Source organism: Equus caballus, chromosome 28, assembly GCF_041296265.1.
Source record: "Equus caballus isolate H_3958 breed thoroughbred chromosome 28, TB-T2T, whole genome shotgun sequence".
Lineage (NCBI taxonomy): Eukaryota > Metazoa > Chordata > Mammalia > Perissodactyla > Equidae > Equus > Equus caballus.
In genome coordinates, this window is record NC_091711.1 from 27,618,698 (window position 1) to 27,644,067 (window position 25,370).

Consider the following 25,370-nt stretch of genomic DNA (forward strand, 5'->3'; position numbering starts at 1 on the left):
ATTTATAATGGTAGGTGCTTATTGGTTCCCCCTCAAAAGGATGTGTGAGGATTAAATGAGTGAAGGCACCCAAGGAACTTAGAACAGGGACTGGCATTGGAAGCGTATATAAAGGATTTATTATTGTTACTATAACTGTGTTGTTATTTCAAAAGGCAGGGGGCTCTGCTGACATTTAGGTTATCTTTATTCACACCCTCCGTCTTACCTGCCCCATCTGCCCACTTATTTAGGGCAATTGTAATGGGTTGTATGGATCAATGTAACTCCAGTACCCCTGCATATCACTTATGGGTATGCCCTTTTCATACGGAAAAATTCATGAATGTTGTTAAAGTCTTCTAGATGATAAGCAACGGAAGCGTAGGAACTATACCTCATCCTAGACCCAAAACCTAGTATTCCCAAGTCTAGCATTTTTAAAAAACCTGATGTCAAACCCAAGTGGCAGTGTTTTCCAACTTGGCATAGCACATAGCAGGCCCTCAATATGAGCCAGTTGAATATGTGAGACCATTATGCACCCATGCTTCCTAATCAATGGAATCCTTTCCCCTGGAGATCTGATTAGGAAAGCATTCTTCATATTTTATGTCCTAAAAGAAGCATTGCTTAGGCCCTTGGTTTTTCAGTCCTTCGGGAACCCTGCTCTTCAGCTTCCAGACCCGATGACACCTTCCATGAGAAATACTTGAAAGCACAGCCTTCAGTTAGTGTGTCAGATGTCCTGCCAACCTCTCCACCATCTGCTTCATTTCTCACACACGCACACATATACACTCACACTCAGGCACAGTCAAACATAAAGCAACAGTAAAATCCTCTTCCTTAAGACAAGACAATCCCCTGTTCTCCCCAAAACAAACCCTCCATGCATATCGGCACATGGTATCCGTGCCCACTGAAGTGATTGAAAAGCCAGTTCTGCAAACAGGAAGATGAACCTGTCCCTTCACAACCTGACTACAACAACGCATTCTCTCCAGGCCCTCGGAAAAGACAGACTCACCTCCTACAGTCAGAGATGAGGTTGGCTGCATGGGTTGTGTGCCTCACCGAGGCTGCTAAATGCCTTTCAAATCCGTTTTTACGAGTTTCACTGCATCAATAAAGTTCTAAATGGAGCAGGATATATTTGAAGACGCTGCATGGGGTTTGTGTCTGGATTTCGCTGCTCACCAATTTGAGTTTTCAGGCTGGTTGTCTCATCTTCCTGAACTTTTGGCTTTCTCCTGGTTGAAATGGGAATGTCTGATCTCATCAAGCCGAGGGTAAACGAAGGGAGAAGATTCATGTAAATGTGCTAAGCAAATTCCCAGCATTTTCTATGCTTCCTTAGGTGAGGAGGGGGCGACCAGTCAGGGGCCAAGGAGATGATAACCCCACCTATTGATACCTGGGGACAGTGGCTCACAAGTTCTTAAGAGTAACTCTCTCTCACTCTTTTTTTTTTCTTTTGGCCCTTATGAGCATTATTCCCACTAGACCCAAACCCAATTACAAAAGCGTTTGACATTAAAAAAAAAAAAGTATCAGCATCATGAAATAAAGGCAATTTTCGAATGTTACATCATCTTCAGGCATTAAGACGTAGTGCAGCCGTACCTGATCTCTCAAATAACACAGATAAAGCTAAGCACAGAATCACAAAATATTACTGCCAGAAAGAATTTTAAAATGAGTAATTTTGAATGTCAAGGGACTTTTAGAAGATTCTTAGCAAATGGCCCAACATAGCTAAGATCCTAAAGAAACCTCTAAAATTGAAGTTATTTGTCCACACATATTTGAGATGCACGGAATTCCAGAAAGCAGCAAACCATTCTTTTAGAGTAAACTAACATTTGAAAATAAACTATTATTAATTGGCATATCTTGAGTCTTTACTGTATGCCAGGCACATTTCCAAATGCTTTACATGTATTAATTTACTTAATCCTCATAACAATTGAACAGAATCTTGCACAAGGTCACACAGCTCTTAATGGGCTGAGCCAGGATTTCATCAGAGACAATTTGGGTCCAGATTGCTATTTTCCAGCGCAGATGATACGACACTAACTAGAAATTGGCAGTGCAGCAGAGCTGCTGTTCCATTCTCCCCTTTCTGTGTGGTCACAATACCCCAATGTTAACAGCTCACATTGCTGCCTGATTTTAGACTACAACCCCCAGCCTGCTTTGCAGCTACGTTTGGCCTTAAACACCATGTGCTGGCCAATGGGATACAAGAGGAAGTGTTGTGTTGGAATGCCAGGAAGGCTGTTTAAAGGGAACTGATGCAACTGAGAGGCATCTCCTCTCTGTCCTTCTGCTTTTCCTCCAACAGGCTTGCAACTTGGATGTGATTGTTGGTGCAATCACATAATAGCATGACCTTGTGGTTGAAGCCATGTGCTGGATGGTAGAGTTAAGATCAAATCCCGTGCCGGCCATGGTCTGTCTACCTCCAGACATTTTTTAATGTTCAAGAGAGGCTTTTTATAGCCTCTTTTCTGAGGATTTTTGACCCTTGTTTTCTTAACTTTTCCCTGATTTGGGCTATAATGACTTCTCCAGCTCTTGGTCTCTCTTCTTTCTATGCGTTCTCTTGATTTTTCTTTCTCCTCTATCCCTTTCCTTCTCTATTTCCCTCTGTCATCATCTGTGTCTCCTTTTCTATTCTTTCTTCTCCTTATTATCCACCTCTTATTATCCACCCTTATTATCCACCTAGCTCTCTTTCATGTCTGTCTATGGGTTTCTCTTTTTTTAAAAAAGTAAGTATAAAAATTAAGAATGCATATGGAGGGTGATATGCAATTTTGAATGAAGATATGGTAATTATATTGGCATGGTAGGATTATGGATATTTCATTACTACTCTATCACTAATAATACATTCTAATGTTATATGTGTTTTGCAAAGCGAATATTGATAAACGGTATATTTAAAATTCTCTCTAAAAATCAGTGTTAGCCATTTTGCGTTTATTCGTAATATTTTTTTTTTAACCAGGGTGGTTTCCCTCATCATTGAAATGTTCAGAGGTTACCGTTGATGTGTGGCCTGGAAAAGCAAACCTATTTTAATATTAGGGCAGAGTAAATATAATTAGAAAGTTAAATATATTTTTTAAATCATATAATACATTTTAATCCCCCAAAACAAGGATTTGGGGATTGTCTGCAGGTTTGTATTATCCATGCCAGTGAACTCCTCCATGCAGGAGTTATGTTGATTGGAAATTAGCCATTGGCTCATGTAATCTTAGAAATACATTACCTAAAATCACTTTTAGTTACAAGAGAACAAAATGTATACTGAGAATGAACAGTATGACAAACAATGAAAGCAACTGCTCTCCCCATTGCTGAGACCTAGGAGCTTGTGCAGAGTGAGGAGCTATCAAGGGGCTAATTAAAAGTTTCTAAGTATCTTCTTTCATATCCTTGGTGAACACCTCCCTTCTCAGAGTCCCTAAGTATTTTATAGAGTTAGGAAAGAGAATACACTTTCAAGTTCTCCAATTCTAAAATGAAGAAGTTGACCAAGGAAATTATTGTTTAACCAGAGCCAGTGAAATGATATGGTCTGTCATTAATGTACATTTTCATTTCTTAAGGTAACGTTTAGTTCCAAATAGAAGAGATAATATGATTTTTCTTTCAATGTTGACATTATGAAGATTCCAGTAGACTTTTACTGAGGAAACTAGGAAAAGGGGACTTTGATTTATGTCTGTTTCTTCAAAGGGGAACATTTTTGGCAACTAAAATAAAAAGTACATTCATTTCTAAAACTTTTGAAGTTTGGGCAAATAGTGCTCCCTCATAGATTGCCTTGGGAAATTTGCATATGTTCTGATAACATCATGTGTCTATACGTAGTAAATCATTGTTCAATAGGGATCTATTAGTTTAAGAGGGAAATAATGCATTTTCTTGGTCATTTAGCTTTCTTGAAGCTTCTGTTGCTGTTTGTGCTTTCAAGAGTGGCCTGTCAGGTACTGCAGCTTCATTATGTTCCAGGATATCAGCTGCTCTCTTTTTTTAACCCTTTCATACCACCTGATTTTCTCTGAATAGTTTATTTTGCTATCAATGGCAAAGCTGGCGATTTTGATTTAGGAGAAAACATAAGCTATAAAGTTAACTATCAAGAAGTATGATAATTAAGTTATGTTCTGTGAATCATAAATTGTCTTGTCTCATCTAGGTAGTTCAGATTTTCATTGTCTGCTCCTACAGTCTCCCTTTTCTCCTTTCTCTCTCCTTTTTCCTACAATATTAAAAGCCAGTTCAATGATTTCCTTATCTGAGGAGACCAGCTGTTTCCTGCAGGTTGAATCTCCTCTCGCCTTTCTAAATCAATGTCTGTCATAGGGAGACAGAAATATGTGTATGACTTACAGGATTTGTCTTCATAATGACGAATGTTTACTTAGAACATTGATCATAAAAATAGAAACCAGACTTTGAAAAGCAATTTAAAACTATGGTATCTGTCTGTTACAATCATTAAAAGCTAATGAGTCTATTTCTCTGGTGTGGTTAATCTTTCCACAGTCTAACAACAGTGCTAATGTGGGCAAGATTACGTTTAGTGTATGATAAACATTTTGCCTATGAGTCCCCAAATTATATGCTAACTATTTAGCCCTTTATTTAAATGTGGTCTAGAGTAGAATCTGCTTCTTAACTAACAATTGTGTGGGAAACAGTCCAGATTCAGGCAGAATTGAAAGAACAGTCCTGAGTTCTATACTTGAAGATACATTACGTATGATTAAAATTTTAAATCATTGAAGGAACAGTTGTTTTCAAAGAGATCAAAGGTTGGCTTTATGCCTACATCTTACTCCAGTTGGTTTGTAATCATTTATCAAATGTCTGACAAGGCTAATGAGCTTTGTCTACATTTTCCATCCCTCTTACTAGAATTATAGTTTATTCTTTTCACTTTTGAAGACTATAAATATGCATAAAACCACAACTGGCATAATTTTCTCTAAATTGGGGGAGTTTGTCATAAGGCAAATACCTTCATAAAACACATGAAGCTTAAGTTTGAAGCATCTAAAATTCAAAAATTTCATGTAATTGTAATTTGAATTGTCAAAGAAACCTAGAGTTTTAGATCTGGGAGGTAGACAGAGAGATTATGTAATCAAATCCTTATTTAGTTTTCAAAAGAAAATATTGAAGAAAAAGTTCTATTGGAAAGTTACTCTTAAGAAAGGATTTACTTAAAAATTGGGGGTAGTCATGAAGAGGAGTCTCTCTATAAAAATTCACATCTATGGTGTATACCCACATATCTGACTCTATACTGTAAGTAACAGAAGATTCCAACTGGCTTTAATGATGAAGAGCTATTGGCATCCGTAACTGGAGATTCTAAAGACATGCTGGGTTTCAGGGTTGGTTTGATTCAGCTGTTCACTGATGTCATAGAGGTCCTTGTTTCTTTCCCATCTTTCCTTGTTGTCAGCTTCATCCTGAGGCTGACTTTTCCCATCGTGGCACAATGTCTTGGCAGTTTTAGGCTTTATATCTACATCTCATATGGACCAGATTAAAGGAGAAAATCCTAGCTTTCTCAGATGAACGGATCATCTTCTTTCCCAGAAGCTCCCAGAAAACTGCCTCATGTTTAAATTGGACCAATACCTCCAGCCAGAATCATGCCACAGGTTGAATTGCTTAGGGCTGGGTTTATTTGACAAGTAGCTAAGGGGCTGGGTAAAAGCATAGGTTTAACTATGGGTTAAACTGACCAGGTTAAACCATCAGGGCCAAGCCTAGACTTAGACGAAGACCTATGCCCACTCCTGCACTCCCACCACTGCCCATATTTACGGGGCAAACACCACAACTTCTACTACGAGCTAGGCATCTGTTACTTTTAGTAACCGTAAAAGTAATTTATACTTATTGTAGAAAATTTGAAAACTGCTTTCAAGAGTAATAAAAAACATCACTCATAATCTCACTTTTAGAGATTATGACTAGCCGAATGTTAACTAACCATGAAAGTTTGGTGCATCTTCTTTTAATCTTTTTAAAAGATGCAATATTAAGATTGTACTATATCTTTGTCTGTCTGTCAGTCTGTCTATCTTCAGTTTTATATCCTATTTTACATTTCAACCTAATACCGTTGGAAGCCTTTCTCCATAACATTTAGAACCTTGATTTTGTGAAGATAGTTGAGGAGTAGAATTTTGGGGAAACAATGAACAGTTCTAGGCAATGCCTTGTTTCTCACCACACTTTCTAAACCTTTTCAATTCACTTTTAGCATTGTTGGACTGAAAAGGTCATTGCGACTTTACCTCAGCTCTAAATGGTTCTAAAAATTCCCCAAGGTTCCAAGACTGGCTGTGGAGCAGGATTGCAATCAGTAGAAGTAGAGAAACTGTCGGTATTTGGAAGAGGGCTTCTTTGGATTAAGGCAGATCAATCCTGAACTGATTGGGTAAGGAGACGCTGAGTTTTAGTTTAGTCTCTACCTCTATCCAACATGTGAGATAAGAAACCATCGTAAATGCTCTGTACCTCCATTTGCTTATTCCTCAACTGAAGTAAGAGTTCTTGTTTACCTTGTCAGAATCAAATAATATGTAGTATAACTATGAGAGTCATAATTTAATGATTTCCTAGTATATGTCTCAGTGTCAATCTCGTTATTTCATTATACCATTTTGCATTATTTTATTCTCTTGTGGAGTATTGGGATTGACAGAGAAGATATTATTAACTCCATGTGACAATGAGGGAACTGAGTGTCCAAATGATATGACTAATATTAGAATCACTCTGCTTATTTAAGGTATCACCACTAGTAAAAGCGTTTGTTGATGAGGACGATGCTCATGATGATCACAATCATGATAACAACACCTAACAGACAAGAGAGGCGAAGTAGCTAAAAATTAAGTCACCACGAATAACATCTATAGCATTCAATTTTGAAAACGGGGCTTAGGGGGCTGGCCCAGTGGCATAGTGGTTAAATTAGCATGCTCTGCTTTGGTACCCCAGGGTTCACAGCTTCGGATCCTGGGTGCAGACCTAGTACCGCTTGTAAAGGGGACCTACCACTGCTCGTCAAGCCACACTGTGGCAGCCTCCCACATAAGATAAAAGAAGATTGGCACAGATATTAGCTCAGGGCAATCTTCCTCACAAAAAAAAAAAAAAAAAACCCAAAAAACAAAAACTGGACTTAATCATTGATTTTCTCTCATCCAGTTGAATTGATTAAAATTATTTAAAAATAAATTATTGGCTTTTTATTCTGATTTTTAAAAAGTAACGCATATTCAGTAAAGACAACATAGAGAACAAAGAGAAGCAAAAACAAGAAGAAAAATATCACTGTAATGCTGCTAGGTATAGAAAACCAGAAGTACTTGGCCCTTCTAGCATTTTTCCAATGTTCACATACATTTATCTTTTGGTAGTACTAGCATCTTGAAACTAAGCAAAAAATCTTAGACAGACCTAGAGGTGACTCTGTAATACACTAATGAGTAACAACTATTAAGTGCTAACTCTGACAACATTATCTTAAGAACTTCAAAGATATTAAATATACCACTCACAATTACTGCTAATAACCTGTGGGTAAGTTCTAATATTATCCCATTTTATGTATGAGGAAACCAGCACACAGGAAGATTGAGCCATTTTTCCAAGGTCCTCTGTCTTTGGCCTTGGGCCCGCTGCCTCCAGAGCCTGTGCGCGTAATCTCTGTTCCGCGCTGCTTTGCTGCAGTGAGTGCACCAGAACTTCCGGGGGGGCCCTGGAATCTAAGGATTCGGAACACTGACCTATATCCTGGAAGCATTCTTTGGACCATCTTTTGGCTTATTTTGCTTCCTGAGGAGTGTTAAACAAGCTTGCAGTCTCCAAGTGGAGCAGCTGGAAAACCAGTTATAGTGAGAACAGAAATCCCAGAATCCTGGTTGCTCATTCATTGCAGGGAGCTTGAGGTGTTCCATGTTCAACTGGTCTACCAGTCTCTCCCAGGGAACGGTCATGATGGGGGAGGACAGGAATATACATATATATATATGTATATATATATGTACATATTTTCTTTAGGAATATGTATATACATATACATTTTTTTAAGGAATGTTTTGTAGGACCTTCTTTTTTGTAGAATCCACTGGTCAGACTTTTTTGTTATGACATTGCTTTTAGTTGCTTCTTACTTCCCAAATGGATACAGTGACAAATAATATTTTTATTACAAATGACTATTAAAAAGCTAAAAAAAATTTTGAAATGTTCTTATTTGTATTTCTCAAATTCTAAATAATAAACATATATTCACTTTTTTGCAACCAGAAAACAAAATCTAGGACACTATCCCTTGCGAGGAGCTATAGTGGCTCCTGGAGTTAGACTGTCTGGTTTTATGTCCAGGCTCTGTCACTTACCATCTTGTAGCCTTGGATAAGTTTCTTAATATATCTGTGCTGTGGGCTTCACATTTATAAAATGAGGACAAGAACTTTACACACCTTAATATGATGGTGAGGACTTTATGAGTGACACATTAATAATTATGCTGTCACATAGTAGACACTTAATGGTAGAAAGTATCCTACAAAAATATACACAGCCATATATGAGCAAAGATGTTTCCGGGAGCATTGATTGTAATAGTGAAAAACTGAAACAACCAAAATGTGCATCCATGGGGGCGTAGCTAAATAAATATTAGTGCATTACACTGAGGAATATCGTGCAGCCATTAAAATTAACCAGATGTATGGAAACTATTAGATGAAGTCAATGAAGACAAAGATGTTGCTCGTTATTTTAACTGTAGGACACAGGACTGGCACATAGACAGACTCTCAGTGTTTATTAACTAAAAGAAAGAATATTTATGAATAAACATGGACAAATATCTATTATGTTGTGCAAAAAAGGAAGTTATAGAACTTTCCTCCCCATTCTTCACTTTCCCTTTCTTATCCTTCAGGTCTTAGTTTGTCTGAGAGCATTTTTTTATCTCTTTACCTAGTGCAGGCTTCCTCAGTATTCTCTATTCCAGCCTCATGTTTGTTTCCTTCCTTGGGCTGATCACAAATTATAATTCTTTTATTAGTATGTTAATCTGAAGTCATTGCTTTTCTCTATTTCCTTCCTTCACTAAAATATAAGCTACCTGAAGGCGGGAACCATGTCTCTTCCATCCACCGTTGTAACCCAGCAGCCAAACACGTAGGAGGTACTCAATACATATTTGCTGAATGAAGGAATATAAAATTGGTATGGAAAGATTCACAATAGACTGTTAACAGTGATTTCTTCTAAAGATGGGAGAAGCTACAGGAACTAGGTAAAGGGAGTTTTTATTTTTTATTCTATTTTCTGAATAGATTTTTTAAAATAGTGGTTCTGAATCATGTTTATCACTAAAATATAGAACTATGCCAAAATGTTCAGTTTTGACTGGGAAGGGATTACTATTCATTAATTTACCTTTGCCACGGCCATCTCCCTCGTTGTAGTTTAGGCAGCATTGAAGAGAAGTTTCTGTGCCATAGCCCTCCACTTCTGTAGGAGGGACCTTTCAGGATTGTGAGAGAAGGGCAAAGTCTTGCTAGCGGACCCACTCTTTATGTAGGATTTCTGTTTCCTTTAAGCATGTTATTTGATTATATGCATTTCTCTGATGAGTTTATTTAAAATTCATTTTCTAAGAGCCTCTCAAGATGTGTTGAAGTATGGCCACAGGTGGTTGGGAAGATTATTTACCTATTAATGGTGATGAGTGGGGACATAATGCACGGGGAGACAGAAAGGCTTAGGAAATTAGTTCATGGCAATGCAGTGTAGGCTTGAAGAGAGAGTCGTTTCCATCCTTGTCAGATGAACAGGTGCTGAAATTGGGGCTAGGACAAAAACATATCCTGGAGACGTGACAGTACTTCCCAAATGATGACAAGAGGCTACTCCAAACCGCAGCAACAAAAAAGCCCACCTGGAGATATTTTAATGACTCAGAGTTGAGGCTAATTTTCTATGTGCTATTGAAATCATCTTTTCTATATAAACATCTGCTGTTCCTTCCATAAGGGCTGCCTGAAATTGCCACTGGATGATGAGAACTTGAATGGCAAAATCCTGACCTCAGACACACTGATGAGGATAAGGTTCAGCCTCGGAAAACTGGATGCCCAATGGGTGCCTGGGTGATGAACGAGAATAGACTGACTCTACAAATCCACCCCCCTCACCTACAGGTACGCACAATGACGTCATATCACTGTGGCCACACAAACAAACGCTGTCCCCCCTCTAAATCTGGGTGTCTCAACCTGAGCACTATTGACATTTGGGGCTGGAAATTCTTTGTTGTGGGAGACCATCCCATGCATTTGTAGGATGTTTAGCAGCATCCTTGGTCTCTGTCCACTAGATGCCTATAGCATCACCACCACCCCGGATTGTGACAACCAAGAATGTCTCTGGACATGGCCAAATGTCCTATGGAGGGTAAAATTGTCCCTGGCGGAGAATCATTGCTCTAAACTACATGTTTTTAATACCAAGAGCAATTATTAGGATTCCACCTTCGTTTGTCAGGCACTTCCTAGTGCACAAAGCCCTAAGAATACGTTTCAGAAAATCAATCGTATTGCCACCAGGGAAAACAGTATGAAAAAGGGGTTGACCGTGTCTTCCAGTGATCCTCCCTTAGCTCTTATCAGAAGAAACGGTTGGCCAGCAGGAAGCTGATAAATGGAACTTTTCTCTCGCTTAGTCCCTTTGATGCCACCTGCAGTTTGGAATCCTGGGGCAAGTTTTTGTTCACTATTTTTTTCTCTTTTTTGAAAATGTCAAAAGGACTACTGGCTGTAAAGAAGTCATAACTTAAATTATTAACTCTATTTCATTAGTTTATCTCTTATGTCCCTATTCTTCAGGGGCTTTAGGGAAAAGTGTGAAGGAAATAGTCAATGAAATCTCACCCTTTCCCAATATTCAAAAGTCTTTGGTCACGTTTCTTAGGAGAAAACGTAAAAGGTGGCTTAAAGCCATTCAGTAGTGAAAGTGCTGCTGGGGGCGTGAGATAACCTTTAGGTCTTTAACATTGTGTGACGATTCCACTTAATGCTTGTATCAGCTTTGTTCAGAGAATTTTTGCCCCTTTATTCATTGATTTTTTTCTCATATGTGATGTTGTCCAACAATATAGTCTCTTCTCTCTCTGTCTCCCTTTCTGTCTCTCTCACTCTCTTTCTCTCTCTCAGTGGTATCTGAGGCCTCAGCATCAAAGTGTTGTAGGAAGAATGAGAGCTTTGGAGCCAGATAATCCTGAGTTCAAATCGTGGTTTCAACAATTCTAGCATTGTCGCATAGGGCAAGACTTCTAGCTTTGCAATATTTCAGTATGCTAGAGTTTATGGGTCAGGAGAATAAAGTCCACTAAAGCTACCTTAAAAAATGGAAATGTGCTTTAAATTATACAATATAAAAATATCTTCTGGAGTAGCTTTCTCCTACTCCAGAATTGGGAAAAGGCAAGATGTTATTTCACTCATTGTAATATATTTTTGTATGTCTTGTGTGTATGTGTAGGTGTGTGTAATTAGCATTAAATTCTTTCTATAATGTTTGGTCATTTAAATTGCTTGTTTATTTGTTTTTGAAAAAAGTGTTTTTGAAATAGTCTCATAGATCACATTCAGAAGAAACAAAGTGTTCTATTGTGAACAGTCTCCCTTTCATTTCTGTTCCTCGCCCACTTGGTTGTCCTTGCCAAGGGCATCGAGTCTCACCGGTTTCTTGTATAGACTACTAGACACAGTTCATGCCTATACAAATAGGGACCTTTTTCATGTCCCCCTCTCTTCGTATTGCCCTCCTCCTTTTTCTCTTCCCTCACTCTTCCTTCTGTTTCTACACAAAATAGTAGAGTGTTTGACACACCCTACTGCCTTTTACGTTTTTCTCTTAGAAATATATCTTAAATGTTCATTCATAACTATATATAAAGGACTTTTTTGCACGTTTGCATAATATATTATTAATTCATTTGTTCGACAGGTATATAGTAGGTATTGATTATAGGCCAGGCCATCAGTGAACAAAAAGAAAGCAAAATGGGCAAAAATGTCGTCTTTATGAAGCTTACATTCTAATGGGAGCAGACAACAAAACAATCATAAACAAATTATATGGAATGATAGAAGATAATAAATGCCACGGAGAAAAACAAAGTGAGTAAGGGGATGTGATGTGAGAGTTCAAATATTTAAACCAGAAAAGGCCTCACTAACATGATATTTGAAAAAAAGAAAAAAGACTTGAAAGCAGTGAGGGGGTGAACCATACAGTTATGTGGGCTAAGAATTTCCCAGGCAGAGGAAGTGGCAGATACAAAGTGTCTGAAGCAGAGGTGTATGTGGTACGTCCAAGAGAAAGCAGAGAGCCTGGTGTGGGTCGAGCAGTGAGCAAGAGAGAGAGGGTGACAGGAGACCATGCCGGAGAGGCAGTGGGGCAGATCATGGATGGCATGTGGCAATTGTGATGACCTGGTTTTTACTTTGTGTAAAATGAAGAAACACTAGAGGGTCTTCAGCTGAGAAATAATATGATTGTACTTTAGAGACCGTCTCTGTGGTCAACAGGTGAAGAATAGTCTATGGGGGGGGGGGAGGGGCAAAGATGGAAGCAAGGAGGCTACATTAATATATTTTTCTCTTTTGTAAAATATATTTTTCCATTTAATTTAATTTATTCTTTAATGCTTTTTTTGGTAAGGAAGATTGACCCTGCGCTAACGTCTGCTGTCAATCTTCCTCTTTTCTTTGTTTTTTTTCTCCCCAAGCCCCAGTACATAGTTGTATATGCTAGCCATAAGTCATTCTGGTTCCTCTACTTGGGATGCTGCCACAGCATGACTTGATGAGCGGTGTGTAGGTCCACACTGGGGATCCGAGCCCAGTAACCTCAGGCAGCCACAGCAGACAGAGTGGACTTAACCACTCAGCCATAGGGCCAGCTCCTCCATTTTATTAAGAATATCTCTCAAGAAGGGATGTTGAATTTTATCATATATTTAGCATATTTGGTAATAATTATAATTTTTCTCACTATATGTTACTAGTATAGTAAATTATAACAATAGATTTCCAAATAAATCAATTTTGCATTCCTAAGATAAAGTCCACTTGGTCATAGTATATTGTTTTTAATATGCTACTGGTTCTCCATAATAATATTTTATATGGGATTTGGTTATTTATGCTCATAAATCTGATTGGTTTGTAGTTTTCTTTCTGTGCAACCATTTTTGGGCTTCTGCATCAATGTTTTCATTGCTACAAGAAAAAAATTGGAAGGTTTCTTGTCATTTCTATGGTCTGGAATAATTTAAAATAGCATGAAAATTAGCTGCTCCGTAAAGGTTTGTTAGAACTTCTGTGAATCAAGTGGGCCTTGGACCTTTTTGGGAGGGAGTGGGGAGATGAAGCTATTTAACAAATTTCTTTATTTCTTCTACTGTAATTGATCAGTTTAGATTTTCTCTCCCTTCTGAAGTCAGTTTTGGCTAGTTACACTTTCCTAGAAAATTATCTATCTCAGCCATATTTTCAGATTAATATGCAATGTTGTTGATCAAAGTCACCAGATATGATTACGTAAATTTCCTCTGTATTTCTAATTATTTCTTATTTTTTGTTTTATGTCCCCCTTTCTTGATTATATTGGTTATATTTTACCTATTTTTCTGTATGTGGGTGTGTTGTTATTGCATTGTTTTTAAAGACTATCTTTTGGATTTATTTATTAGATCTCCATATATCCTGTATTTTAATTTACTAGCTTTTACTTTAATATTTACTCATCTTGTGGTTCCTGATGTTTTTCTAATGAAATGTTTGTAATTTCGTGAGTTGGATACTCAATTCACTTATTTTAATTTCTTCTTGTTTCTTAATATGAGAATTTAAGTATAACTTTACTGATGATTGCTGCTTTAACTGAATCATACGGTTCTTTTATGTAGGGTTTTTTATTGTCATTTTTGAGATATTTTACAATTTTGATTTATGAATCTCCTTTTTGACCTAATAGTTGTTTAAGAGAGAGCTTTTAAATTTCCAGGCTGTAAGTGATTTTTGTTTTCTAGTTTTGTTATGCTGCATTGGGATCAAGTAATATTTTTAGAGCTACTTCTGTTTCTTGGAGTTTTTTGGTGTTTTCTTTGTGGCCTAAAATATGTCTTTTTTTATGACTATTAATTAATTTGATACCTGACAATAGAGATATTCTCCGTTGTCAGGTTATAGAGCTTGATATGCATCCATTAGAGCCACCGTATTTACTTGTTTTTTAGGCCCCTTATATCTTTATATATATTTTTTGTACTTTTGATATGTTATGCAGTAAAGGGAAGGGTGTTTCCAACTGCTAATGTGACTGTCTTTTTCTTATTATATCACTTGTAGTTTTTGCTTTGGAAATGTTAATATATGGTTTAGTAAATAGATACTGAGAACTTTTTTGTGGATTGTACTCTTTGGTATTATAATGTGGCCTGTTATAGCGTGTCCTTATTTGTCTTAGTTAATACTCTGTGTGCTGAACTAACTTTGAGGTTAAGATCACAACCCCGATTTCTTTTCGTTTATACCGACGCATTGCCAGTCTTTTTATTCCTAACCATTCTGAGTCTCTTTGCTTTACTTCTGTCTTTTATATTTGCACACAAGGGAGTTTTCTCTGTGATATTATCTACACATCTTTTTCTTTTAATAGGTGAGATTAGACCATTTACATTTAATGATATGATAGATATGTTTGGTCTTAGGTTTGTTACTTTATGTTTGGCTTCTGTTTTTATTACTTTAAAATTCTTTTACCATGTAGCTTGTTTTTATTGCTCTATGTGTGCATACGTTTCTTCTGGTAACTTTGAAGCTTTGTACATTTTTTTGTACTTGCTTATAACTACTTTTTGTAATTTTCTCTATCCTCCTTTTCTTTTGGCAATTGATTCCCTGCCATTAGTAACAGTGAAAATTTTTAATACTTCTTCATCCTTTCCTTTCCTTCTTCTCTCTTACTACTCAGTTTCAGATCATTTTATCTTTTTATAACTACCTTTGTAGCATTAAACTTTCACTCCTTTTCCATGACATGTTAGCTTTAACTGATTTTTTTTAACTCCATCTGTTAAATATGAACAATCACTGTGCTTAAACTTTTCCTCTTCTATCCTATCTTCTCCAAACTTTTGTTGGTTATAACGTTGCTAATTTCCTATGTTTATGTCCTTATATTCTCTTCTGTAAACACAATCCTCATACTCATCTTAATCTTAAACCTGTAGTGAAATAGTTTCAATTTTCACCAGTGGTCTTTTGTCATATTTTTTTCCAGTTATTTCTGAGTTTGCTTAAGTTTGTTTTCTGGTAGATTCTTCGTGAATTTCTCATGTGAAATAGTCTCTGAATTCTTTAGTGTTTTAAACTGTTGATTTTCTTTATAGTTGAATGGCGTTTGGGCTAGCTTTAAATTACAGGGTGACACTGTCCTTTAAGATTTTGTAGATTGTGTGCTGCTTTGGAGAAGTTTAAGGCAACCAGATTTTAAATTTTCATTATTATGTAACTTTACCATTTTGCTTGGAGACCCAAAGTATTCTGTCTTTTTTATTCTAATAACTTCTTAGTATTAAGCATATGGAGTCATTTTTTTTCTAAGAATAGTGCACTTTTCCAGTAGGAAGATTAGATTCTTTTGTTTTTGTTCTTTTTTTGAAATTTTTCTTTACGTACATTAACATTTGTTCTATTTTGTTACTCTGGTTTTCTTTTTCTGAGGCTCCAATTACTTGTATGTTGGATTTTTTTGCCTCTCCACACTTCTCTTGAGTTCCTTCTCTTCTATCCTTCCTCCTGTTTTTCCCTTCCCTCTCTCTCTCTTCCTTTCTTCCTTTACTCCCTTTCATTTGATTTTGCTCACTTTTTAAATTTATGCTCTGTATACTTTTTACTGTGTTTCAACAGTATCTATACTCTCTTAAACTCTTCTAATTCCACCTTCGCTTCTTGGTTTTCTTTTCTCTTTCACTTTTTTTGCAGATCTCTGGGAGCTCACATTTCATCTCCTGTTTCCTAATCATCTCTTCCCTGGGGTCCTGTATTCTAGGCTGTGTTCTTGCTTCATAGAGGCAATTGTCCTATTGTTATTATCGATAGCAGTAGTAGTATTTAATTCATAGTTAAATTTTGTCAAAGTTTTCAGCTGCTCCATTGAAATATTTTTTAAAAATTTTCTGGTGAGTGTTCATCTATCCTTATATTTCTGACTCCTTTTCTTGTTTTCTTTATTGTAGTATCTCTACATAATATTCTTATCTGTTCCTTTTTGGTTGTTCATCTAGAGGTAGAATATTTTCTTTCTCTTTCTTTTTTTTTTGGCAAGGAAGATTGTCACTGAGCTAACATCTATGCCAATCTTCCTGTATTTTATGTGAGATGCTGCCACAGCATGGCTTGATGAGCCATGTGTAGGTCTGTGCCCAGGATCCGAACTTGCGAACCCTGGGCTGCTGAAGCAGAGCATGCAAATTTAACCACTACACTACAGGACTAGCTCTGAAAATTTTCTTTTTCTGAACCCGCTGTTAGCAGAGGTTTCTATGTGTGGGCGAGAAGACCCAAGACCATGCTTTAATTGACTAGGAATTTTCTTTTTGACCCAGGTGATTGTGTGGGACTTTGTTTAGCCATTGAATCTACTCAGCTCATAGAGAGAGCAAACTGTGGGTTGGTTCATGACGCAAACTCTCTTTTCTCCTGACTGCTGTGGGCTTCTTCCTGCAAAACTTAGCTTCTCTGTGTTACTCTTCTTTGCCTAGAATTCTTTTGCTTTTCAGAACCAAATCAGATCTGGGGAAACCCTTGTCTCCAATTCGTACATATCCCTCTTGTGGTAGTAGAGCAAGTATTTCAATTTTTACCTCCATCCATTTTCTTTTCTTTTCCTTTTTTTAGGAAGATTAATCCTGAGCTGACATCCACTGCCAATCGTCCTTTTTTTTTTGCTGAGGAAGATTGGCCCTGAGCTAACATCCATGCCCATCTTCCTCTACTTTATATGTGGGATGCCTGCCACAGCATGGCTTGATAAGTGGTGCATAGGTCCACACCAGGATCTGAACCAGTGAGCCCCGGGCCGCTGAAGTAGAGTGTGCGAACTTAACTGCTACACCACTGTGCTGGCCCCCTACTCCATCCGTTTTCTGATTTAAGCTTTCAGCTGTCTCCAAATTTCATCAGAAATAAACTTTAAATTACTTATTCACATTAACCTAATTTCTTGGAGGGAGGGGCATTTCTAACAGGATAAAGGGAGAATACTAACTTTATATTACCATATTAGAACTAGAAATATTTCTATTTCAATAGTTTTAACCCAAACACTTGTTTAAAGTTTTCCTTTCACGTCCATTAGTTTCAACCAGAAATAACCACATCTCACATAACCCAAGTTGACAACAATGTTTTCATTTACTGAACAGCTATTCTGATCACTTTTCTTTCAATCAATTTTAATGGTCAATACATTACTTGTGACTTTTTCCAATAATTACTAAAACCAGCTTTTACTTTATAAAATTCATATTTCAGCCCTTATTCTAAAAGAAAAATAGAAACTAATATTCTCCAAATCTAGAAGATTCATGTTGGATTGTTGTTTTTCTTTTCTTAGTAAAAGTAATAACATAACTAGAAATATAGGACATTAGAACTGTCAGCGTTTGATAACCCTACCTGGTTTCTGAGTTTGTAGTCAAAAAGTGTTATGACTGGATAATATGAGCAAATGGTTAGATCAACACCATCAAGACATGGCATTAATCCAAGCCCACCATAATGATTAATTATATTTGGAGAGTTGTGTCTAATTGAAGAGACTTTAATAGAAAATCCTCCCTAAATTATATGAATTGGAAATAAAAGGGGAAAAAAATCTTAAAGGAATTTTCAGAAATAATATGAAAATTATTATAATAAATTCAGAAAGGACAATATCGCATTCCCCCTCCCACCCACCCAATTTCTTAAAACTCTTGAACGGTTTCCCATTCCTCTTAGAATAAAACCCAAAACTCCTTAACATAGCCAACCAACCTTTCTGTGGTCTGGCTCTCACCTGCATCTCCAGCTCCACCTCACATCAGGCCTCTGTGTTGCTTTTTCTGGAGGAGAAAATCCTCTTTACTTCCCTCATACTTGGCATGTGTTTTCTCATTCCAGAGTCTTTGCACCTGCTGTTCCCTCTGCCTACAGATTTCATCCTTCAGATTTCAGCTCAAGTGTCTCCACTTCCGAGAAGCTTTCCCTGGCTTCCTTGACTAGCTGCCCCGTCATATCTTCTCGCAGAGTCTGTCGCTTTCCTTTGCAACGTTCATGTCTCCTCCACCAGCTATAAGGTCCATGAGCCTGGCTGTTTTTGCACAGTATCTTATTCCCAGTGCCTATCACATAGTAGGCACTTTATAAATATTTATTGAAAGATAATAGTGATACTTAGCATTTATTGCATGCTAACTTTGTCTCAGGCATCTGAATTATCTTACCACAAAAGCAGGTCTTCTTTTTAGAAAATATAAAATAAAGCAAAGAAAAAAATAGTAAAGAAATGAATCTAATTAAGTGTCCTTGAGGAAACATTTTTGATCTTATAAAGTTGTGCATATTTACTTCTTATGTTGGTTGAGTGTGAAAGGTACCCAGGAGTATAGAATTTGCATCAAAACTATCTAAACTCTTAAGCTTATAAAAATGGGCAAGGAATCGAATGATGGGTTTTTAAAAGATATATTTGACATTTTCTGGTTGGATTGGATTTCTAATTGGATTAGAATTACAAGTAGATCAAATTTTCCCACACGTTTCTTATTTCTACCCTCTGTCCTATATTGAAGCAGAAAGCCTGAGGTAGCGAAGGGGAAAAATATTTTTTTTAATATATTGTAATCTAGGCCTTTGTTTTCTGGAACCTAATGAGATATTCTCTTCCAGTTTTGATTTTTAGTTTTTCATATTTGTTCTACTTTGCCGTGTCTGCTGGATACGCCCCTGTACAGAGCTACTTTGAATTTTGAGAGAAGAAAGTGAAGAAATGAAGAATTACGGAAAGTTAGAGCTAGAAGGGGCTATAGAAATGATCTATTCAGTGTCTCTCATTTTACAGATGAAGAAACTGCTTCCTAGAGGATGTATGTGCTGGAAGAATGATGAGAACTCTGGTTTCCACATCTCCTTCCTCAAGTTCATTCCCAACCACACTTGGTCACGGAGAAAGATAAGGCTTAGCCCAGTGGCGAAGCTGACTTGCATATCAAAACTAGTTTTCTCATTGACTTGGTTTAAAGATAGAATGATGAAAAATCATGTCTTGAATGGATTTTATATAGACACCATAATAATAACATAAAATCGTTTCAACTTTCAAGTCAATTTTCCTTAAATTTGACTTTTTATATCATATAGAAAATACCACTTTTGATCCATGTGGTACCTATACAGCAGAAAGAACACACAGAGCTTTGACATAAACATATCAATCTTCAAGTCCTGGCCCCTCCACTTATTAGCTGAAACCTTGGGCGAACTACTTACACTTAGAAACTTGGTGTCTTTATCTGCAAAATTAAAATATTAGTACCTAGTAGATTGCCTGAAATATTTTTTGATAAGTCAATATGTAGGTAAATATGTATTTGATAAATAAAATAGTTTACAGATTGCTATGAGGAATAGATGATATGACAGTGCCTGGCTCATAAAAGATGTGTGCTGAATCTTAATTTCCCTTCCTTTTCTGAAATTGATGAGGCCGCTTAAGTCAGCTTGGGTGAAGTTTTGCTTTTCATCCTACAGAGGCAGGCTAGTTGAGACCTCTTAGGAAAGGCACCATTGCAAATATTTCATGTCAATGTTACCTGACGTGGAACATGTACTGAGAAATTTTTTTGTCCTGGATATTTAAGTGGTTTATAAAATGACCCCTATGGTGACCATGGCTGTAAATGACAGGAAAATGTGCACACTCTTGTGATTGAAAATTGCTGCTTTCTGGCACACCAAACTTTTGTTAATGTGTTGATGGAGAGTATTTGCATACTAGGTTTAAAGTTCTGTCAGTTTAATAGGTTTGACTATCAACCAGAAAATAACAGATTTTTAGTACAAACCAGCAAGTCAAATTTAGTCTGCCTCATGAAGCAGATTAAATTCTTCAGAAGGAGGCAATTGCTACATGACACTTGAAGAATATACCACTTCAGGCTGAAATATTGTTTGAAACCTGCAGATTCTGGCCTTTTCCACTTAGAATGCTACAGCCTTGGGGAAAGACAATAGAATTTAGTGGGACAATTAACAGTATCTTCCTCTAGTTCCCAGCGTTATGAAGAAAGAGCTGAATTAGCTTCTGGATGCCACAGTGTTGTTGAAAAACAATTGAACTAGAAACTCAGAATCTTGGGTTTTCTCCTGGTCCTATATGGAATTGGACAAAATCACCTACCTCCTTCAATTCTCAGTTTCCTTATTAATAAAATCATAGACCTGGAGTAGACTCTCTCTAAAGAAATTAAGTTCTGAGTCTGCCTCACTTAGAAGAAAGATATTTTCCCAATAGCCATGGCGGTCCAGCACCCGGAATCTCATTGTCCTAGGTGGTCTATAATATATTTCCACATAGCACACCTTAAAGCTTTTAAAGAGAGCATTTTGTCCTTCCTCCCCATTCTTGTCTTTTTCTGGGCCGAATATCCTTGTTACTCTATGTGCTGATGGGGTTTCAAGTTATTTTACCAAGCTGGTTATGTCCTCTGGATGAGCTCCCACTGCTCATGGTGCCCTTGTAGGCTAGATTCCTTGACTTCAACATCATACTCTTTGTAGAACTTCCCCAGGGCAGAAGACAGAGACCAAGGTTTCTTAGCGACAGAGCCACAGATCTATCTCGGGGTTGTCCATCTTCTCCACAAGATGTCTTAAGACAGTGATCTGCTAGTCGGGAAAGGTCTTACCAAAGCAGCAAATATATTTCATTCAGGATACTCATTTTTTTTTTTTTTTAAGATTTTATTTTTTCCTTTTTCTCCCCAAAGCCCCCCGGTACATAGTTGTGTATTCTTCATTGTGGGTTCTTCTAGTTGTGGCATGTGGGACGCCGCCTCAGCGTGGTCTGATGAGCAGTGCCATGTCCGCGCCCAGGATTCGAACTAACGAAACACTGGGCCGCCTGCAGCGGAGCGCGCGAACTTAACCACTCGGCCACGGGGCCAGCCCCCCAGGATACTCATTTTTTAAAGAATACAGGGGGCATTACAATTATTTCCATTTCCATTGATAATTGCTCATGACTTATCTATTCAATCATCTTAAATAGAATTTTCCCTAGAAATTGATGTGAAACTCGTTGATTTGTCGGCTCTGGAATCTTTTCTCCTTTTTTTTGGATATGAGTACGTTGTTTACCCATGTTCCATATTCTAGATTTTTTCCTATTCGTCTATTTACTCTATGAGGACCAAAAATGGTCCTATCTGTTCATCATTTTCTTGGCTTGAGTTTTTTTTCAAAATTTCTAAATGCTCTTTCTTATCCATCTCACCTCTAAATCCCTCTGAGCCAAACGATGCAAAACTAGCGCTTCAGGAAGTCTTTGAATGCCTTTGGGTAGGGCATTCACCCTCCAGTCTACCCAGTCCTTCCTAAGTGTTCTATTTCCTTAACCTAGCATTTCATGCATTTATGCTACTGTACTGGTCCATGAAATGTTTTGAGTTTGCAACTCCTGTTAGTTCTACCCCTTTCAACTTGAAGATTATTTTCCCTGGTAGTAAAGAAAGAGTCACAAAAGGAGTTGCCACCAAAGATTTCCCTACCTTTGCTCACACTACACGCTCTGTCTAGAATCCTGTTCTTTACTTCTCCTAACTGTTCAGAATCGTTCCAGCATGATCTCATATAATAGCAGCAATAGCAACAACTATTTATTGTGCACCTACTGTGACCTAGGCCCTGAGCAGGGGGTGTAGAAATGAAAGAGAGCTGGTCCCAAGATCACATCCTTAGTGTGATGTCAGAGAGGTGTGGAAAGCTACACTTAGAACATGGTGTGTGCTGTGGTGGTTTTGCACATCAACTCAGGAGCCAGACTTCCTAGGTTCAAATCTGGGCCCCAACACATAGTGACCATTTAGCCTGCAAAAAGTTTTTTAACTACTCGGTGATTCTGTTTTCTCCTCTGTGAACCGGGGATAATAGTAGCACTCCCTTATAGGGTTGTTGTGAGGAGTAAATGAGTTAGCATGTAGAAAGTATTTAGAATAGTACCTGGCACATGTAAGATCTTGATCAGTGCTTGCTATCAAGGTTATAATTAAAGTATAAGTGTAATAAGAAAACATTCTCTGACCCTCTTCCTGGCCCCTATAACCACTCCCGTGTGTTAGATATTCTCTCTCTTTGCTGTACCACTCTGTGGATATATTTATAACAGCGAGTGCAGAAATGATATAATTTAATGGTCTCTCTCCAAGGTACTGGCTGGTAATACGTTGAAATCTTTCCTACTGTTTGTTTTAAAAAACTGTTGTCTCAAGGTGACATTTCCACCCACTTTGTTCCCACTTACTGTCTCCTCAGCAGCCTCAATCCCCATCTCTAGTATTCTTTAGACTTTCTTAAAACAGAGCAAGTAAAATGTTAAGTCTTGACAGGAGAGGGGTTCTTTAGGATCCCACCTCAATGCTAGTTTCCAGTCTCTCATTCTGATTGGCTGCTTCCCTAGCTATACTGTTGTTAAATATTTTGAATTCTACTGTTGTTTCATCCTTCTGTGATTTATATAAGATTTAGGTCCACAATCCTTTGTCCATGATTCCAAAATTAGAAATGAATTGAAAACCAGATTTTCTTTCTTTCCTTCTTTCTTTCTCTCTCTCTTTCTCTTTCTTTCTTTCTTTCTCTCTTTCTTTCATTCTTTCTTTCTCTTATTCTTTCTTTCCTTCTTTCTTTCTCTCTTTCTCTCTTCGTCCCTCCGTTCCTCCCTCCTTACCTCCCTCCTTCCCTTTCTTCCTTCCTCCCTCCCTTCCTTCCTTCCTTCCTTCTTATAAACTTATACTAAAACTCATTTGACCACAAATCCTAATCTGAACTGATGTATGGTATTTAAGATCTTTATTTGTTATTCCCTTTCAGAATTAAGCTAATATATTTCACTGCAAAACTATTAATAAATTTATCATAACCACTGCCTCAGACTATACTGGAGATGTTCGAAAATAAAGGTGTATAGGTTGTCTTATATTTCTGAAGTCCAAAAAAAAATTGTGAATTCTGAAATGTATTTCGCTCCAACAGTTCCTGATGAGATTTATGAATTTTACAGGCTGATATCTTGGATTTAAACCCTGCCCCTTCGATATAAATTGTGTGATATTGGACAATTTAGTAACCTCTTTCTGCATCGGAACCCTCATCTGTAGAATGGAAATAATATTAGTACCTACCCATAGAGTTGCTACTAGAATTCAATAGCTAACTCATGGAAATTGCTTAAAACAGTGCCTGTCTTATGGGAAGCACTCATTTCCTGGTTAACTGTTATTTTTAAATATTTTGCTCTTATTGTTATTTGAGCGCGAGGTTTGTACTTTCCAACTTTGTGCCCATACCATACCTAGCGCACAGTGGGGACTCTATAAAAGCTTGCTGGATAACTGCATGAATGAATGACTCTATTTTCCCCAAATAGTGAGCTGATCTCTTTTTTGTTTTTCCTCAGAAAAATAGATTAAACAGGTTAAAATGCCTGTTTCGTTTTTTACACTTTTCACACACCTCTAGTCATTCTGGCCTTTTTCTTCTTGATAGCATCTTATGAGTGTTTGCCCTCCTGTTCTTCCCAGCCTTGGATTTATGCTTCTCTTTCTATGTTTTATATGTGCCTTTTTTCAATCAAGCACTTTTAAAATGTACATGGACAAGCAATATTGCTTTCTTAAAATTTTCTTTCTTTATCATTTTTTTTCCACCAGAATTGAGATTCTAAGAATTTCTCATCATCCTTGAGACTTCTTCCCTCTTGTGTTCCTCCTGGAACACACAGACTCCTACCTATATTTCCTGGAAGCTTTCTGAAATCTACATACATAAAGTACACTTTTCCCTTCTGTGGCTAATACAAACCACAAGAAGAAGGGAAGTTCCTCCCAGGCTACCACTATTTTAACCCAAAACCATTATCTTTGGTACTTACGGTCCACTTTTGGTTTTCAGCAAAACACATAATAACATCTCAATACATTTTTGTTTTTAAAAAATTCAGTACCTCCTTATGGGACAGAATGAAGCTCAGAGAATCCGCCCCAGTCACTGCCTACTCCATCATCTGAGAGGTAAAGTTGTTGTAAGGATTGACTAAGAGTTATCAGATTGTTCTGCTTAGAATAGAAGGAGATTCTCTGAACAAGCCCAGATCAGTTGGAGTTGCTCATCATCATCATTGTGTCTTTCTTCTGTAGTTATTTATTTTATAAATTATCTTTTCCAGCAAAGAAATCTGCAGGACACCCCCAATGGCATTATTTGTCCTGTTCCTTTCCTCTTTCATTTTTATCCAAGTCCTTTCTACCTTCAGGTTCATGGCGTTCTCTACCAGCATCCTCTTTCTTGGCAGACTGTGTTTCATTTCCACCACTTCCACTAAATATATTGATTTTGAGCAAAGTATACCTTTTCATTGTCATAGTCTAATCGTGATTGCTATCATGTCAAGCATCAGGATTACTTCAGGACAATACTTGCTTCCTTTGTTGAATGTTCCATTTCAGTTTACTTTCCAAATATTGCTCATTGATATCTATGTATTGGAAGGTACATTTATTATTTGGGACACATTTCCTGTTACTTGAGAACTCAGGTACTTCTTTCCTACTGTTCGCTGTTAGGCATATGTAGCTTCTTGTCTACGATTTTCCACCTTTTTCCTCCCTCCCAAATGTCGTTTATCACCCTTATGATCTGGTTGAAAAGCCTCTGCTAAGAACGTTTTTTCTAGAACACATTATTCTTTACTAAGAGTAAATGTTCACATTCAGGAAATGTTTACCATGTTCCAGAAAGGCAACCCTGTTCTTTGACCTCATATACCTCTCAGATCCTTAACTTCCTTGTTGCCAGTTTCTCATTTCTCCACTCAGTCTCAGTTATGTGCTCTCATGGCTGTTACACTTGGCCTTGTTGAAATCTATGCTACCTCTCATATCTCAGTTTCTTATCTCATTTTGAGATCATCATCTCCCATCCTTCCATCTCACC

General features: G+C 37.4%; 1 protein-coding gene across 6 annotated transcripts in view; it reads left to right on the forward strand.

The window, feature by feature from the left end:
• The first annotated feature begins 5,455 nt into the window (after positions 1 to 5,455).
• LOC106782711 (uncharacterized) overlaps positions 5,456 to 25,370 on the forward strand; it is a 130,615-nt gene continuing 110,700 nt past the window's right edge. For 2 of the 6 annotated variants that reach the window (XM_070254624.1, XM_070254625.1), the window contains exons 1-3: positions 5,483 to 5,675; positions 6,284 to 6,460; positions 10,084 to 10,250. The gene's annotated coding sequence lies outside the window, so the exon portion shown is untranslated. Of the gene's footprint in view, positions 5,676 to 6,283; positions 6,461 to 6,814; positions 6,902 to 10,083; positions 10,251 to 25,370 lie in introns of all 6 variants that reach the window. The other 4 variants (XM_070254626.1, XR_011433806.1, XM_070254628.1 and 1 more) reach the window with 4 other exon arrangements.